The sequence below is a fragment of the Bos indicus genome, chromosome X, assembly GCF_029378745.1.
Source record: "Bos indicus isolate NIAB-ARS_2022 breed Sahiwal x Tharparkar chromosome X, NIAB-ARS_B.indTharparkar_mat_pri_1.0, whole genome shotgun sequence".
NCBI lineage: Eukaryota > Metazoa > Chordata > Mammalia > Artiodactyla > Bovidae > Bos > Bos indicus.
In genome coordinates, this window is record NC_091789.1 from 97,761,832 (window position 1) to 97,776,423 (window position 14,592).

The window sequence follows — 14,592 nt, forward strand, 5'->3', positions numbered from 1 at the left end:
AGAACTCAGCAAGAATTTGGACTTGAGGTGAAGGAGAGGGAGTTGTAAACGTGGTTAAGAACACGTTTATGTGTTCTGTCATAAGGGTATGAAACTGTCATGGGAAATCCTAGAAGTTGGCCAGGTCTGGGAAGAATTCCAAAATAAGAGTTTTATATTTCTGAGCTCATAGTCTAGATGGATACAATAACCAATATTTAAAACTTAAATGTTCCTTTTCCTTTAAAAGAAAGTATTAAGGTATAATTTATATACAATAAAAGACAACACTTTAAACATTATAGTTTGTGGAGTTTTCACAAATGTATACCGTGGTATAAATGCTACCACAATAAAAATGTAGAAAACAGCCCATCATTCAAAAATGCTCCCGTGGGGTGTTTGCATTCAGACTTCTTCTACTCCTATACCCTGGCAACCACAGATACATTTCTGTGCGAAGAGTTGTGCTTTTTCCACAAATCAATTGACAGGAAATCATATAATATGTAGCTTTCTGTGGCTGGTTTCTCTCATTTGCACAGTGGAGACACATCCTTGCTCTTACATGCATTAGTAGTTTCTTTCTTTCTTTCTTTTTTTTTTACCATGTAGTATTCCTTTGCACAGGTATACTGTTTTGTTTTTCTTTCATCTGTATACCAGTTGTTGAATAACAGGGCTGTTTCTACGTGTGGCTATTGGGAATACATGTGTGGACTATTTGAGTGCAGGCCACTGTGTGAGCATGTTTTCATTTCCTTTGGTTAAAATGGTCTAGGAGTAGAATTGCTGGGTCATATAAGGCTTCCCATTGGTGCTAGTCGTAAAGAACCCAGCTGCCAATGCAGGAAACTCAGGTAGGATCCCTGGGTCTGAGAGATCCCCTGGAGCAGGAAATGGCAACCCACTCCAGTATTCTTGTCCGGAAAATTCCATGGACAGAATTCCTGGCAGGTACAGTCCACGGGACCCCAAAGAGTTGGATACGACTGGGCAACTGAAGACAGACAGACACACACATACACAGTAATTTATTATCTTAAAATCTAAACTGTGTCCTCTGTAGAGAACATAGAGTAGGATCTTGTTTTGATTTTAAACTGGTATCTCAATGTCTGCCTTTTGATTGTATTGTTGTATCTATTCACATTTAATGTTGATACAGACTTACATCTGCCAATATATTTTTCTGTCTCATGCCTTTTTATTCTACAGTCCTCATGTTACAGCTTTCTTTTGCATTAAATGGGTATTTTCTAACATAGCATTTAAAATTCTTTACTGATTTTCCCACAATTTTTAAGTTATTTCCTTAGCTATAGGCTACCATAAACAACTTCAGTTTAGTCGCTAAGTCATGTCCCACTCTTTGTGAGCCCATGGAATGCAACATGGCAGGGCTCCCTGTCCATCACCAACTCCCGGAGCTCACTCAAACTCATGTCCATCGAGTTGGTGCAAAAGCTACCCCACTAGCTTTGTTCATAGTGATGCTTCCTAAGGCCCACTTGACTTCATATTCCAGGATGTCTGACTCTAGGTGAGTGATCACACCATCGTGGATATTTGGGGCATTATGATTCTTCTGTGTATTCTAGCCACCTCTTCTTAATATCTTCTGCTTCTGTTAGATCCATAACATTTCTGTCCAAAAAGGCACAGATGTAAAGAAGACTTTTGGACTTGGTGGGAGAAGGTGAGGGTGGGATGATTTGAGAGAATAACATTGAAACATGTGTATTATCATATGGGAAATAGATCGCCAGTCCAGGTTCGATGCATGGGACAGGGTGCTCAGGGCTGGTTCGCTGGGATGACCCTGAGGGACGGGATCGGGAGGGATGTGGGACGGGGGCTCAGGATGGGAAACACCTGTACACCCATGGCTGATTCATGTGAATGTATGGCTAAAACCACCACAATACTGTAAAGTAATTAGCTTCCAATTAAAATAAATAGATTAATTAAAAAAACAAAAAACCAAGGGTCTCTCGCCATCCCCACTGATCCCCTTCAGTGCCTCTGCAGGCGTAGGAAACCCTTTTCTCCCCTAGCTGACCCTCAGGAACAGTAACCCCAACTAGCCTCCAGAACTCCCCCTCGCTCCCCACCCCCACATCATACAGGGTTGCTCTGGTGTTCCTCTGGTCCACCTGGGTTTCAAGGCTCCCTGCCAGCATCCAGTAGGTGCCCTAGATGTCTCACATTCTTGATAGTATCGCTTGAAGGATAAAAGTTTTAGTTTTGATGATTCCAAATTGCCTATTTTTGTTTCCTTTGGTGCTTGCGCTTTTTGTATCATATCTAGGAAATCATTGCCTAATCCAAGATTAACATCTACATCTCTGTTTTCTTCTGAGTGCTTTATAGTTTTAGCTCTTATATTTAGGTGTTTCATCAACTTTTAGTTAATTGTTATATACAGTGTGAGGTATAGGTCAAAACTGAATCTTGGCATGTGAACATCCAGTTATCCCAAAACCATTTGTTGAAACATTATTCTTTGCCATTGAATGGCCTCTACACCCCTCACAATAATCAACTGACCATAGAGATATGGGCTTGTTTCTTGACTCTCCATTCTGTTCCGTTATCTGTCTATATACAATCCTTATGTCAGTACCATAATGTCTTGATTATTGTAGGTTTGAAGTGGGTTTTGAAATTGGGAAGTGTAAGTACTTGTTCTTTCTCCACACTGTTTTGGCTCTCCCAGGACACTTTTAATTCTTACAATTCTAGGATCAGTTTGTTCATTTCTGGGGGAAAAGAGCAGTTTGAATTTTGATAGGCCTCTATTAGGGGAGAACTGCCATCTTAACACAATAGTAAGTCTTCCAACCCATAAATGTGATCTCCCGAATTCATAAAAATCTGAGCAAGCTCCGGGAGTTGGTGCTGGACAGGGAAGCCTGGCGTGCTAAAGTCCATGTGATTGCAAAGAGTCAGAGACAACTGAGTGACTGAACTGGAGTGAAATTTCCACTTATCTAGATGGTCTATAATTTCACTCAGCAACGTTTTCTAGTTCGTGTTGTACAAGTCTTGAACGTGTATAGAGATCTATTTGCTCTTTGTATACGACCTTGTATTCTGTAAACCTGTCGAGCCCCTGTAATAGGTCTAATACATAGTCTCTGTGGGGACAGGGTGGTTCTTTAGGATTTTCTATACGCACGGTTATATCATGGATTGACAAGATGGCGGAGGAGTAGGTGGATGGGGAATACATGTCTCTCCACGGATACCTCAGGAATATACCCTCAGACAGAGTGCATGCAGAATACCAGCTGAGTGCAGACAGGAGTACCTGACCAGTGGAAAAGAATACATAGACCCACGCAAAACTCGGTAGGATTAAGGAACTAGGGGGGAAAACGGGAGTGTTAGTAGGGCTGGACCTGCCCTTGGGAACTGAAGCGGGGGTCCGATCCCCACATCGGGGCAATTGTCTGAGTCAGAGGAGAAACATTTAAGGCTGAGAGTGAAACAGCCCATCTGTGGCAGCCTAAATGGAATGAGAATCAGACATCCTTGCTGCTGCCATACATACCCTAGATGGCACAGTGGCTGGGAGCTGGAGTTTAGGGATTGTGGAGCAATCCCAGGTCGAGGGCTGCTGTTGACTGCGGAGAGACGGATGGAGGGGATGTGAAGGAGGAGACTGTGGTGGGAAATGCCTGTGGAGGAAATCCTGGCAGCCATGGAAGTAAGGTGATTCTGCTGAGTCATGTGTAGGGGGTGGAGCCATCACCATAGCCTCTCAACCGCTACATGCCAGCATAGGCAGCTGAACAATAGAGAGGCTGGCCGATCAAACGCCTGATGCACTGAACTACAGAGTAGGACCCACCCAGGGTGCACCTTTAAATTCCTGATGTGCGTACAACAGAGAAGGACCCCACTTAAGGAAGCCCTCTAAGTGTCTGAATGGGCAGAGCTATGGAGAAAGATTGGTCAAAGAGGCCCTCTGATTGCCAGCTACAGGAGGCTTGAAAAAAGGGCTCCCATAGGGCCATAACTCCTGCGGCAGAGGCAATCCGTGTCGCTGCACACTTGGCACCGCCAGGGTCCCCACAAGCCAAGCTGCTGTGCAACGTTCACGCTCAACCCCCGCTGGGGCAGAGCTGCCACAGGCAAAAAAAAGGCTTATGTCTAAGCATGCAGGGTCACTTTGGTAGTGTCCGACTCTCTTCGACCCTGTGGACTGTGGCTTGCCAGGCTTCTCTGTCAGGGAGAGGGGTTCTCCAGGCAAGAATACTGGAGCGTATTGGCCAATACTGGTTGCCATACCCTTCTACAGCACTATAATTCCTGCTGAGGAATTATAGCTGCCAACTCCCCTGAGTATCTGATATTACCAGAACCCCTGACACTCAAGCAGCTGCACCACCTCCACACCTGGCCCTCACAGGGGCAAACCCAAGTCCTCCAGGGCAGCCTCAGGAGCAAACCCCAGTGGACGACCCATATGCAGAGGTGGAAATAAAACCCAAAGTGTAACCCAGGGGCAGTGTGACTAAGGAAGAAGACCCAAAACCCTCCCACCAGCTGTACAAGCTGCAGATGAAATGCACACGATCAACCAGGCAGACTCTGTGTCTCTGGAATATATAAAAGGTCATTGAGAGCTCCCACAAAAGATTACATCATCTGCAAATAGAATAGTTTTACTTCTTTCCAATGTAGATTCATTTTATTTCTTTGCCTTGCTTAATTACCCTGTCCAGAACCTCCAGGACAATGTGGAATAGAAGTGGTAAGAGATGACATCCTTCTATTGTTCCTGATTTTCAGGGGAACTACTTCTGCCTTTTATTATTAAGTACGATGATAGCTGTGGGGTTTTCATAGATGTTTTATATCAGATTGAAAATATTGCCTTCTACTTCTACTTTGAGTCTTTGTATCCTGAACGCATGCTGAATTTGGTCCAGTGCTTTTTAGGTAGCTACTGAGATGATAATGCGGTTTTTCTCCCTTATTCTACTGATGTGGTATATTAAATTATTTGATTCTTAATATTAAATCAACAAGGACAAAGATTTTGTAAGGATTTTTCACTTTCATAGATGCTTCCCAAATGCTGTCCATTGTAAAGCTGATGTCCATCAGTAAAGCAGGAGAAGTAAAGCTTGTTTACTACTCCGTCACATCATTCTTGGAGCAGACACTCTGCTGCAGTGAACAGGATGCTTAGAACTTTGCTCATCATGGAGTTCACCAGGTGTGTAGGAGGGAGGCTGAGCACGGTTCAGTCAGTTCAGTTCAGTCACTCAGTCGTGTCTGACTCTTTGCAACCCCATGAATCACAGCACGCCAGGCCTCCCTGTCCATCACCAACTCCTGGAGTTCACTCAGACGCACGTCCATGGAGTCGGTGATGCCATCCAGCCATCTCATCCTCTGTCGTCCCCTTCTCCTCCTGCCCCCAATCCCTCCCAGCATCAGAGTGTTTTCCAATGAGTCAACTTTTCGCATGAGGTGGCCAAAGTACTACAGTTTCAGCTTTAGCATCATTTCTTCCAAAGAAATCCCAGGCCTGATCTCATTTAGAATGGAGTGGTTGCATCTGCTTGCAGTTAAAGGGACTCTCAAGAGTCTTCTCGAACACCACAGTTCAAAAGGATCAATTCTTCGGCGCTCAGCTTTCTTCACAGTCCAACTCTCACATCCATACCCCACACAGTCAAAGGCTTTGGCATAGTCAATAAAGCAGAAATAGACAGTTTTATGGAATTCTCTTGCTTTTTCGATGATCCAGTGGATGTTGGCAATTTGATGTCTGGTTCCTCTGCCTTTTCTAAAACCAGCTTGAACATCTGGAAGTTCACGGTTCACATATTGTTGAAGCCTGGCTTGGAGAATTTTCAGCATTACTTTACTAGTGTGTGAGATGAGTGCAATTGTGCAGTTGTTTGAGCATTCCTTGGCATTGCCTTGCTTTGGGATTTGAATGAAAACTGACCTTTTCCCATTCTGTGGCCACTGCTGAGTTTTCCAAATTTGCCGGCATATTGAGTGCAGGACTTTCACAGCAGCATCTTTCAGGATATGAAATAGCTCAACTGGAATTCCATCACCTCCACTAGCTTTGTTCGTAGTGATGCTTTCTAAGGCCCACTTGACTTCACATTCCAGGATATCTGGCTCTAGGTGAGTGATCACACCACGGTTAGACATGCAAATAGTCAGGTCCCAGCCAATACCAACAAGCCTGAGTGCAAAATGGCTCCCCAAGGGGTCTCACCTCCTGGGGGTGTTGGAGGGTGAGGTGTGAGACTGGAACACTCCATTGTGCCCGCAGACATGGGAAGCACAACCACAGGAAGCAGAAGGCACTACAGGGGAGAGGGTTCCATTTGGTACCAATGCAAGTACTGCGTATGGAAGGACAAAATGTCCCCCACTGCCCAGGGTGACCAACTGCAGCCTTTGACACAGATGGGGAGATTGCTACCCTGCGACCCAGGCCTCAAACATGGGTCGAGGGGAGTCCCCTTTCTCAGATGTCCAGGAGGACACTCCAGCCCCATTTTGGCCATGCCCACCCACTGCAGATTTGAATACACAAGCAGCAGCGATTCGTTGTGGAGCTTGGGAGGCATGGAATCCTAGACCACTCTGGGGAGCCCATGTGGAAAACACAGGCTCAGGCTCTCACGGGGTACAGGGACAGAGACCCCAGATCAGACCAGGGCTCACACAGGTAGGTGCTGAGGTTGATGGGCAAGAGTCTACAGTGGGGGTCTTGGGCCTGAGCACTGGAGGACCAGTGGAACCCAGTCTTCAGGAGTGTTCACTGCCCAGTAAACAGGCTGGAGACGCTTCCCCAGTCAGTGGCTGCTTTAGTGAGGTCACTCTAGGAGTCAGCTGGCATCCGTGGGGGCATCTCTGAGTTCTAGGCAATCAATCGTCTGAGTTGCAGTGCCCTAAGCACTTCTAAGGTGCCATCTCACTTGAAGAAAACCCTGTCACCCCTGCAGGACCTTGAGCCCAGCTCTTTCTCTCAGAGACCCCCTCCCTTTCCCCCCAGCCCTGAGGAAAGTGCCTTGGACGCCTGATCTGGGTCTGGATTTTCTCTGGATCCTGGAGAGATTTTCAGTTCAGCCCTCACCAGGACTTTAAGACAGACACCTGTGTGTGGGCAGGAGAGAGGTGTCCTGCAGAATGCAGGGACCAGGCAAGGTCCTCAGGGGATCGTCTGAGGCAGTGCAGGTGCTGGGTGAGAGGCCACAAATGGGGTGAGGATGTACCTGAGGCCCTGTGAGCAGGGCTAGGAGAGGGGCTAAAGAGGCTCCTGGAGTGGGAGGGAGGCCTGGTGGAAGGTGAGGGGAGAGGGTGGGGATTTGGGCATAGAGAGGATTTGTGGCAGCTGTCACCAGGCGAGGGACTCTGGAAAATGACAGCTGATTAGAGGGATGTAAGGGAGCTGACATAGGCACAGTGAGGGGAAGACCTCCCCTATCTCCAGAATTCAGTGGCCCACAGTGTGTGCTGAGACATGACAGAGAGGACCAGGTCCCTGGGACTCGTTCTGTGAATCTAGGATTCTCTCTGAACCTTCCATGGTGAAGGATACAAAGTCGCCACGACCAGAGGTGGCCAGGGTGGGTTAAGTCTATTCTGAGGACCCAGACATGGGAAATTAATTTCAGAACCCCTCAGCTCTCAGGCAATCCCCACCCCTGGGATGAATCTGCCTTCCTCAGGATGATATGCTGATGAATGCAGACTGCAGGGACTGCAGGACTGGAGGCCTCGCTGCCATCGGGTGGACTGAAGAGAGACTCAGTGCAAATGCCAACAAAGCAGCCCAGAAGTAAAGATGTGGGGCTCTGTGTCCCAGGGTGCAGGCTGTAGGCTCTGGGGGAGGGGGGTGAAGCCTCCGAGCTAAAGGAGAGCTGTTAGCTGGAGTAGTGTCTACTTAAAGAAAACCATACAAAATCAAAACCACAATGAGGTACCATTTCACGCCAGTCAGAATGGTTGCTATCCAAAAGTCTACATGAAATAAATGCTGGACAGGGTGTGGAGAAAAGGGAACCCTCTTAGTCTGTTGGTGGGAATGCAAACTCTTACAGCCACTATGCAGAACAGTGTGGAGATTCCTTAAAAAACTGGAAATAGAAATGCCATACGACCCAGCAATCCCACTGCTGGGCATGCACACCGAGGAAAGCAGACCTGAAAGAGACACGTGTATCCCAATGTTCATCGCAGCACTGTTTATAATAGCCAGGACATGGAAGCAACCTAGATGTCCATCAGCAGACGAATGGTTAAGAAAGCCATGGTACATATACACAATGGAGTATTACTCAGCCATTAAAAAGAATATATTTGAATCAGTTCTAATGAGGTAGATGAAACTGGAGCCTATTATACAGAGTGAAGTAAGCCAGAAAGGAGAACACCAATACAGTATACAAACGCATATATATGGAGTTTAGTAAGATGGTAACGATAACCCTGAATACGAGACAGCAAAAGAGACACAGGTGTATAGAATAGTCTTTTGGACTCTATGGGAGAGGGCGAGGGTGGGATGATTTGGGAGAATGGCACTGAAAGATGTATAATATCATATGTGAAACAAATTGCCAGTCCAGGTTTGATGCATGATACAGGATGCTCGGGGCTGGTGCACTGGGATGACCCAGACGGATGGGATGGGGAGGGAGGTGGAAGAGGGCTTCAGGATGGGGAACACATGTACACCCGTGGAGGATTCATGTTGATGTATGGCAAAAGCCCATACAATATTGTAAAGTAAAAAAATAAATAAATAAAATAAATTCTTGCAAAAGAAAAAAATATGAAAGAACTCCATACTCATTAAAGAAAAATTGGAAAGTAGAGCAAAGCAGAAAACAACAAAACAGTTTTCAGAGTTTCACTAAATAAACAATGTCTGTAACATTTTGGGTATGCATTACTCTATTATTTATGGACTTTAAGAAAAACCAGTCAACAGCAAAATAAATAAATAAATTAAAAAAAAGAAAAGAAAAGCATACAACAGGAGAGTTATGAGTTTAAGTTGGATTTGGAGTCTGTTGGGAACTACAACCGAGGACACAGCTCTTCCGTTAGCTCTGAGGAAAATGCTTGGAGGAGGTAGCAAAGAAGTCAGTATGATTTTTCCCTAGGAAGTACATGCAGCCAAGCGTGCATACTGGTAAAAGATTACTGTGAAACACAGAGATCAGATGTCACAAGTTCCTTATTTTCATGCTTTTCTGTGTGTGGAAGATGCAAGACTCTAGGGTCACCGAACCTTTTCCTGAGGTATCTGTAAATAAATAAAGGCCAACTTGTCCAAAGCACAGTGTGCCTCACACTGTTTTTCACCCTAAATTCCTTCACAATGCACTTTAGGTCAGCAACCACAGTGGTTACAACTTAACACTTGTACAACTGGCTGTGAGTAATGCTGTTTGTCTTCAGGATCTGAATTTACCTGAGACTAGATGTTCAAGCTGGATTTAAAAAAGGCAGAGGAACCAGAGATCAAATTGCCAACATACTTTGGATCATAGAAAAAGGAAAAGAGTTCCAGAAAAACATCTCCTTCTGCTTTATTGACTATGCCAAAGCCTTTGACTGTGTGGACCACAAGAAACTCTGGAAAACTCTGAAAGAGATGGGAATACCAGATCACCTGACCTGCCTCTTGAGAAATCTGTATGCAGGTCAGGAGGCAACAACCAGAACTGGACAAGGAACAAAAGACTGGTTCCAAATAGGAAAAGGGGTAACTCAAGGTTGTATATGGTCACCGTGCTTATTTAACTTACATGCAGAGTACACCAAAAGAAAGGCTGGGCTGGATGAAGCACAAGCTGGAATCAAGATTGCCAGGAGAAATATCAATAACCTCAGATATGCAGATGGCACCACCCTTATGGCAGAAAATGAAGAAGAACTAAAGAGTCCCTTGAAGAAAGTGAAAGAGGAGAGTGAAAAAGTGGGCTTAAAACTCAACATTCAGAAAACTAAGATCATGGTATCTGCTTCCATCACTTCATGGCAAATAGATGGGGAAACAGTGGAAACAGTGACAGACTTTATTTTGGGGGGGGCTCCAAAATCACTGCAGATGGTGACTGCAGCCATGAAATTAAAAGACGCTTGCTCCTTGGAAGAAAAACTAGGACCAACCTAGACAGCATCTTAAAAAGCAGAGACATTACTTTGCCAACGAAGGTCTATCTAGTCAAGGTTATGTTTTTCCCAGTAGTCAGGTATGGATGTGAAAGTTGGACTATAAAGAAAGCTGAGCACTGAAGAATTGATGCTTTTGAACTGTGGTGTTGGAGAAGACTCTTGAGAGTCCCTTTGACTGCAAGGAGATCCAACTAGTCCATCCTAAACGAAATCAGTCCTGAATATTCATTGGAAGGACAAATGCTGAAACTGGAACTCCAATACTTTGGCCACCTGATGCGAAGAACTGACTCATTTGAAAAGACCCTGATGCTGGGGAAGATTGAAGGCTGGAGGACAAGGGGATGACAGCGGATGAGATGGTTGGATGGCATCACCGACTCAATGGACGTGAGTTTGAGTAAATTCCGGGAGTCGGCGATGGACAGGGAGGTCTAGCATGCTGCAGTCCACAGGCTCTCAAAGAGCCGGACACGACTGAATGACTGAACTGAACTGAGAGTTGGAATTGTCTAAGTTGCTTAGGGTCTGTGTCCTCAGGTGTGACGTATTTGAGCTGTTTTGGGTTGCTCTCCAGGATGAGTGCTCTCTGAACTGTTCATGGATATCTGTCCCAGGCATGAAGTCTCTGAACTATTTTGGGAGGGTTTTGTCCAGAGGGTTGGTCTCTGAGCTGCTCATGGATCTGCATATGAGAGTAGTCTTAAGAGGAAGGCTGGACGGACCCCACTCTGATGGGTTTTAGAAGTAGACCTGTGATATCACATTCGCTACGATTTCTACCATGCCTCCCTACAGAGATAAAAGCTTGTGGCCCCATCCTCAGGGAGGGAAAGTCATGTGCAGTACACAGCCCGCGGTAACAATACTGATAAGAACAGTACTTCCTGACATGACTACCACCCTTGATAGGGGCCCTGTGAAAACACTGTGTACACTCGCTCACTCAGACAATCTGCCCAACCCACGACAAAGAGGCCACCATTTGCAGATGGGAGCCCAAGGCCCAGTGCAGACGGAAGGTCGCGGCTAATGAGGACAGGAGGAACTGGATGCAGGCTTGGGCTACTTGAAGGAGGCAGGGAAGACTCAGCAGAACCCTGGCCAGGTAGTGGGGGAGGGAGGCGTTGGTACAGGGCCCCAAGGACCCTGTGACTGTCTCACTGTCAGGATATGTCTCTGTGTCTCCCCTTCACACACCCAGCTTCTTACCTGATGTATGGAATGTAATCTGCACATTCCCTGGGGCCATGGTGGTGGAAAATACAGAGGTGAGCCTCCAAGCAGGTGGGGAGAAACCTCACATTCACCAATTTGCATGAGGCTCCACCACAAATGCAGAGATCCATGCCTCTCTTTCCCCCATTCAAGCACTCCTTGGCACTGAGGTCAGCAGGAGGGCAGACAGGGCTGGACAGGTTGTGAGGGACCCTGTGTACAGCATGAGCCTCCCCATGACTGGAACATCTCCATGTCTTGATCAGGGCAGAGGACCCTGATGTGTGCCAAGGGAGCATGATTAAGACCCAGGCCATGGGCAACTGAGTCATTTTCTAGAAACAGTCCCTGGTGGGGGGGGTGAGGGGCGGGGGCAGGGGGAGCAGTTTCTTTTCTCCTCTAGAGATTGGTACATCATCCAGTAGCAGGGCTGGGGGCCCACATGTGGGTGCTAATTGGGGATCCTTTGCTGCCAGAAATAGTCTCTCTGTCCCTGTCCAATGTTCCATCTTTGTCTTTCTGCCTGCCATCTCTGTGCCTGTTACATCCTCCCTCTTTGCCTTTATAAGACTGACCGTGACCTCACTCATACCGTGAGGGTCCTTCCTCTGTCTCTCTTGAGGGTATTATCAATTGACATGGTTGTTCACTGGGAGCAGTACGAGGGATTCCCCTTGAGTGTAGGGGATTCCAGGAAAGGCATGTTCAGCTGCAGAGGGTCTGTGGTTTTCCTGGGATGAATCTAGAGCTTCTCAACAAGCATTGGGTGATCTGGGCCTCTGAAAGAACCCTGGGGGCTTCTCTGGTAAGAACCCTCCTGTGGCTCAAGTCAAAGTCCCCGCTATGGCCTGAAGGCCCTAGGGGACCGGCCCCTCATCACTGCTCTCATCGGATCTCCTGGCTCTCCCTCCATCATGCTGTGACAGTCACATAGCCCTCCTCATTCTTTTTATACACACTACACTGAGTTCCACTCCCCAGTTTTTCCACTGGCCTTAACTCTGTCTGGGATACTTTTCTCCCAGATAGGCATCTCCTCTAGGCTTTTGCTCAAATGTCACAATCTTAGAAGAAATTCCCCTGGCCACTCTTTCTAGATATCATCCCCTTTCTCTATTTCACTATCCCGGTTTAATATTAACCACAGCATTTATGAACACCTGATAAATTACTTATCTTTGGGGGCTGTATGACCCCAACACAATGTAAGTTCCATGAATCCAAAGTAGATTTTCTCTTTCCTAACACACATAGCTGTGCTTGACAGAAACCGTAGAGACGATGAATGAATGTCAGAATGAAAAAGCAAATTTAAACTTGTTGAGAGAGGCATAGCTAAACAGGCTGAAGATTCTGCTAGGGACATATTCAGGGATGACAGGATGGTGACAAAGCCATTGTCTTTATCTCACCTACACGGAGTCCTTGGGTCCCCTCGGGGTTGACCGTTTCCTAACAGAATGGAAAGTCCTGTTGTCCTTCTCACACATTACTCGCAGTCAACGACAGAGGCCTTCCCCACTCCAGACCTTCAGATCCCAGTCCGAAGTTTTCTCTCCCCTGCCCGCTGGGGGACTGTGGCTCGCTTTCCTCATTGAGACCTATTCTGTATTAAACAGGAAAGCACAAACAAGAACAATGCCCAGCACAGAGAAAATGCTTTCAATGCTTCCTGTTACGATAGTGGCCACTACAGAGAAGTAATATTCAATTTATGAAGACATTTTTCTGAGTCCAAGATTGCAGCAATCTGTGGGGTTTTCATCCTAATTTTGCCTTTCCACCCTTGGAGGATCATCTGCTAATTGTCCACCAGCATCTACATCGGCTGTTCCCCATTCTCACCACCAAGGGGCGCGCGAGATGAAACTGTTCTGCCCTGGGATGTACCACGAAGGGGTAGCGGAAAGACCACCCACTCTGGAAGGTACCATTCGACGGGGCGTATGACAACAAAGAGAGTACTTTTACACCGCGTCAGGCATCGACCAGAGTTCCTAGCGGAGGCATTCGTGGCATCACTGGGTCCATCCCCATTCGCTCCATTCCGTCTTCCCGCTGCATTTTAGTCCGAGTGGACACCGGTATTAAGCTTCAACTGTCTTCGTCTCATTTCCTATTCGACCCCTTCGTTTCTACATGGATACATCCGAGGGGGGATGGCTATGGAGCGAGATGGGCTGCCAGTTTGGGTTATAGCAACACGGAAGCGTTCTGGGCATTGATTGGTCACCGCGTGATCGCCGGAAGTCCCGCGACTTCCGCCGTGCTTCGTCTCCTGCCCAGTTCCAATTGGCTGGCTGGCTGTTACAGGCAATGGGACCGCAGAGTCAAAGCTGAGGGCGAGAGGCCTGTTGCCCTGTGCGGCTTTTTAGAGCATACAATTGTTCTGCGAGTTTTTTTGCTTTTCCGGAAGGGGTCGAATAGCTATCCTGGTTAGTGGCTAGGTTTGGCGCAGTCGCTGGCTGTGCACGGTGACGGCGTTTCAGTCTTGTTCAGCTCTCGCTCAGTCTGGATCGTGTGGCAGCGCACGGTTATTCGCAGAAATGCATGCAATTCATGTCCAGGGAGAGGTCTCTGAGTTTGCTGTCTCTCCCCGGAGGGTCACCTTTGTCAGGGAGCTTGGGCTTGTGTATCGCCACGTGTGACAACACAGGTGCTGTTCGGGTACATTTGATCTCCTTGAGCCTTTGGGCGGAGTTGTGCGTGGTGGGATATTTGATCTGAGTGGATTTTGTGAGCCCCTAGGATGCATGTGCCTGTATTCCGGTGTGTGCATTTTTGGAGCTTTCTGGCATTTCAGTCCCTGGGTGTGAGATCTCTTTGTAGGCGTGTGCACGTGAGATTGTGAGAGTTCTGAGATTTTGATTCTGGGCCCTAAGTTGTGATGTCTCTGAGCTGCTTTAAGGATCGGTTTGTCTAAAGGTGTAAACTATCAGCTGCTGGGGGATCTGTGCACACGGTGCAGGGTTTCCATGTGTCTGGGGACTTTATCTAAAGGTTATATGTTGTTCTTGAGTTATTAAAAGTTCTGTCTTTCTGTTTAGGGTTTTTGTATTAGATCGGGAAGTGTCGAGTGGTTTGCGAGTCAGTCTCCATGATGTGAAGTATCTGTGCAGTTTTCATTTGTTTCTGTCTTGAAGACTTTGGTCTGTTTGGAGGGTCTTTGTCACAGTGTGTAGGGTTATGGTCTCTGTTGTGTTTGAGGGTCTGAGACGAGTT